Source organism: Pogonomyrmex barbatus, unplaced genomic scaffold (genome assembly GCF_055798465.1).
Source record: "Pogonomyrmex barbatus isolate J1 unplaced genomic scaffold, ASM5579846v1 scaffold77, whole genome shotgun sequence".
Taxonomy (NCBI): Eukaryota; Metazoa; Arthropoda; class Insecta; order Hymenoptera; family Formicidae; genus Pogonomyrmex; species Pogonomyrmex barbatus.
Window position 1 is genome coordinate 1 of NW_028297179.1, and position 5,000 is coordinate 5,000.

General features: G+C 60.5%; 1 pseudogene; it reads right to left on the minus strand.

Annotated features, from left to right (window-relative positions):
• Positions 1 to 722, minus strand: LOC148934775 (small subunit ribosomal RNA; annotated as a pseudogene; the record flags this gene model as incomplete).
• Positions 723 to 5,000: the final 4,278 nt, after the last annotated feature.

Sequence of the window (5,000 nt, forward strand, 5' to 3'; positions counted from 1 at the left end):
CCCACATCACGCCAGTTAAACACCGCGAGCGGTGAACCGACGGTGTGCGACACAGATTCAACTACGAGCTTTTTAACCGCAACAACTTTAATATACGCTATTGGAGCTGGAATTACCGCGGCTGCTGGCACCAGACTTGCCCTCCAATGGATCCTCGTTAAAGGATTTAAAGTGTACTCATTCCGATTACGGGGCCTCGGATGAGTCCCGTATCGTTATTTTTCGTCACTACCTCCCCGTGCCGGGAGTGGGTAATTTGCGCGCCTGCTGCCTTCCTTGGATGTGGTAGCCGTTTCTCAGGCTCCCTCTCCGGAATCGAACCCTGATTCCCCGTTACCCGTTACAACCATGGTAGGCGCAGAACCTACCATCGACAGTTGATAAGGCAGACATTTGAAAGATGCGTCGCCGGTGCTAAGACCGTGCGATCAGCACAAAGTTATTCAGAGTCACCAAAATAAACGGTGGACGGACGGAGACCGCTCGCCACCGATTGGTTTTGATCTAATAAAAGCGTCCCTCCCATCACTGGTCGGGACTCTGTTTTGCATGTATTAGCTCTAGAATTACCACAGTTATCCAAGTAAATGTGGGTACAATCTAATGAACCATAACTGATTTAATGAGCCATTCGCGGTTTCACCTTAATTCGGCATGCACTGAGACATGCATGGCTTAATCTTTGAGACAAGCATATGACTACTGGCAGGATCAACCAGGGAACTTCGTGAGTTCGGTCGCTCGCGTGGAGCGACGCGCGCCCCATCACGTCCGCGAACGTGACGGGCGCCCTTCGTTCGAGATACTCTCGACGTGCCGTTATTACCGCCGGCGCCCTCAAGCCGGTCGGCGACACTCTCTTATTATCGCAATATATACAGCTGGAGACAGACGCTCGTTGGAGCTCTACTCCGTTAAAATTATGTTATAAAGATCATATTTGTTATATAAAGATCATGTTGTTCTCATTCTCCCAAAGTAGCGGCGTATAGCCGCCTCGCCCTGACGCTAGATCGACGGCGCGATGCTCAGACGTCGAGGAACGAGTCGCCGGTGCGTTCAAGCACGGTCGAAAATTTTCGCTACGGTTTACAAGTAAGCGTGAAGAGCGATCTCTCGCTTTCCGCCACTCGGTAACGGTGAAGTCGATGCTCGGTAAGTGCAACGATACATCCGATCGCGTTCGTCTACGAACGAGGGAAGATCGCGCAGCCAACACTGATAAACAGTGCGCGCCACATAGGAGCCATTCGGTCTTACGACGCCGACTCGTGGCAATGCTGTGTCTAGAAATATAATTTCTAATAATACGGCACGACTCAGGAGAGCCGAGGCACATCGTACCGAACGTGCGAAGCACGCCAAACGCACCCGCACGACGATCCGACAACGCTCGGTTGCCGAGCGCACCGCACCTCTTATAGTACCCAACCGGCCGGCCAAGCGGTCGGCGACGCACGGCCTTACGCACGGCCGCTTATGGGCGCGAGCGCCGATGAAACGAGGCGAACGGGACTTAGTCGCTGCGAACGATCGGATTACGATGATCGATCCGAACGGGTCGACAGCGACCGAACGACAGCACAGACGGGATGGATCGAAGAAAAAGAGATGACATTAAACAAAATCGGGCGTCCCGATGGCCGAAAACGGATACTTGTAAGGAGCACCGACAGGCTCGGCGGTACCTCCGACGGGCTCGGCGGTACCTCCGACGTCACGGCGGTACCTCCGACGGGCTCGGGCGGTACCTCCGGCGATGTCGCACGACAAAGTCCGCGCGCGGCGTGTTGCTTTCTCTCTCGGCGGTACCTCCGGCGTACGGGCGATGCAAAAGTCGGCTCGCGGCGTGTTGCTTTCGTTCTCGGCGGTACCTCCGACGGGCTCGGGCGGTACCTCCGACGGTGTCGCACGATAAAGTCCGCGCGCGGCGTGTTGCTTTCGTTCTCGGCGGTACCTCCGACGGGCTCGGGTGGTACCTCCGACGTAGCCGCGTGACAAAGTCCACTCGCGGCGTGTTGCTTTCGCTCTCGGCGGTACCTCCGGCGTACGGGCCATGCAAAAGTCGGCTCGCGGCGTGTTGCTTTCGTTCTCGGCGGTACCTCCGACGGGCTCGGGAGGTACCTCCGACGGTGTCGCACGACAAAGTCCACTCGCGGCGTGTTGCTTTCGCTCTCGGCGGTACCTCCGGCTTACGGGCGATGCAAAAGTCGACTCGCGGCGTGTTGCTTTCGCTCTCGGCGGTACCTCCGGACGCTCGCTCGGGCGGTACCTCCGTCGATGTCGCACGATAAAGTCCGCGCGCGGCGTGTTGCTTTCGTTCTCGGCGGTACCTCCGGCTGGCTCGGGCAGTACCTCCGACATTGTCGCGCGACAAAGTCCACTCGCGGCGTGTTGCTTTCGCTCTCGGCGGTACCTCCGGCTTTCGGGCGATGCAAAAGTCGACTCGCGGCGTGTTGCTTTCTTTCTCGGCGGTACCTCCGACGGGCTCGGGCGGTACCTCCGACGGTGTCGCACGACAAAGTCAGCGCGCGGCGTGTTGCTTTCGTTCTCGGCGGTACCTCCGACGGGCTCGGGCTGTACCTCCGACATTGTCGCGCGACAAAGTCCACTCGCGGCGTGTTGCTTTCGCTCTCGGCGGTACCTCCGGCTTTCGGGCGATGCAAAGGTCGACTCGCGGCGTGTTGCTTTCGCTCTCGGCGGTACCTCCGGACGCTCGCTCGGGCGATACATCCGTCGATGTCGCACGATAAAGTCCGCGCGCGGCGTGTTGCTTTCTCTCTCGGCGGTACCTCCGACGGGCTCGGGCTGTACCTCCGACATTGTCGCGCGACAAAGTCCACTCGCGGCGTGTTGCTTTCGCTCTCGGCGGTACCTCCGGCGTACGGGCCATGCAAAAGTCGGCTCGCGGCGTGTTGCTTTCGTTCTCGGCGGTACCTCCGACGGGCTCGGGAGGTACCTCCGACGGTGTCGCACGACAAAGTCCACTCGCGGCGTGTTGCTTTCGCTCTCGGCGGTACCTCCGGCTTACGGGCGATGCAAAAGTCGACTCGCGGCGTGTTGCTTTCGCTCTCGGCGGTACCTCCGGACGCTCGCTCGGGCGGTACCTCCGTCGATGTCGCACGATAAAGTCCGCGCGCGGCGTGTTGCTTTCGTTCTCGGCGGTACCTCCGGCTGGCTCGGGCAGTACCTCCGACATTGTCGCGCGACAAAGTCCACTCGCGGCGTGTTGCTTTCGCTCTCGGCGGTACCTCCGGCTTTCGGGCGATGCAAAGGTCGACTCGCGGCGTGTTGCTTTCGCTCTCGGCGGTACCTCCGGACGCTCGCTCGGGCGATACATCCGTCGATGTCGCACGATAAAGTCCGCGCGCGGCGTGTTGCTTTCTCTCTCGGCGGTACCTCCGACGGGCTCGGGCTGTACCTCCGACATTGTCGCGCGACAAAGTCCACTCGCGGCGTGTTGCTTTCGCTCTCGGCGGTACCTCCGGCGTACGGGCCATGCAAAAGTCGGCTCGCGGCGTGTTGCTTTCGTTCTCGGCGGTACCTCCGACGGGCTCGGGAGGTACCTCCGACGGTGTCGCACGACAAAGTCCACTCGCGGCGTGTTGCTTTCGCTCTCGGCGGTACCTCCGGCTTACGGGCGATGCAAAAGTCGACTCGCGGCGTGTTGCTTTCGCTCTCGGCGGTACCTCCGGACGCTCGCTCGGGCGGTACCTCCGTCGATGTCGCACGATAAAGTCCGCGCGCGGCGTGTTGCTTTCGTTCTCGGCGGTACCTCCGGCTGGCTCGGGCAGTACCTCCGACATTGTCGCGCGACAAAGTCCACTCGCGGCGTGTTGCTTTCGCTCTCGGCGGTACCTCCGGCTTTCGGGCGATGCAAAAGTCGACTCGCGGCGTGTTGCTTTCTTTCTCGGCGGTACCTCCGACGGGCTCGGGCGGTACCTCCGACGGTGTCGCACGACAAAGTCAGCGCGCGGCGTGTTGCTTTCGTTCTCGGCGGTACCTCCGACGGGCTCGGGCTGTACCTCCGACATTGTCGCGCGACAAAGTCCACTCGCGGCGTGTTGCTTTCGCTCTCGGCGGTACCTCCGGCTTTCGGGCGATGCAAAGGTCGACTCGCGGCGTGTTGCTTTCGCTCTCGGCGGTACCTCCGGACGCTCGCTCGGGCGATACATCCGTCGATGTCGCACGATAAAGTCCGCGCGCGGCGTGTTGCTTTCTCTCTCGGCGGTACCTCCGACGGGCTCGGGCTGTACCTCCGACATTGTCGCGCGACAAAGTCCACTCGCGGCGTGTTGCTTTCGCTCTCGGCGGTACCTCCGGCGTACGGCCGATGCAAAAGTCGGCTCGCGGCGTGTTGCTTTCGTTCTCGGCGGTACCTCCGGCAGGCTCGGGCTGTACCTCCGACATTGTCGCGCGACAAAGTCCACTCGCGGCGTGTTGCTTTCGCTTTCGGCGGTACCTCCGGCTTTCGGGCGATGCAAAAGTCGACTCGCGGCGTGTTGCTTTCTTTCTCGGCGGTACCTCCGACGGGCTCGGGCAGTACCTCCGACGGTGTCGCACGACAAAGTCCGCGCGCGGCGTGTTGCTTTCGTTCTCGGCGGTACCTCCGACGGGCTCGGGCATTACCTCCGACGTTGCCGCGCGACAAAGTCCACTCGCGGCGTGTTGCTTTCGCTCTCGGCGATACCTCCGGCGTACGGGCGATGCAAAAGTCGGCTCGCGGCGTGTTGCTTTCGTTCTCGGCGGTACCTCCGGCGTAAGGGCGATGCAAAAGTTGGCTCGCGGCGTGTTGCTTTCGCTCTCGGCGGTACCTCCGACGGGCTCGGGCAGTACCTCCGGCGTACGGGCGATGCAAAAGTCGACTCGCGGCGTGTTGCTCTTCGCTCTCGGCGGAACCTCCGATTAGCCGGGCAGCGCAATAAATAACTTTCGTATTAATAAATAAACATTTATTCGTCATTGATATCTGGATTGGTGCCTTTGATAAAGTGTTGCTG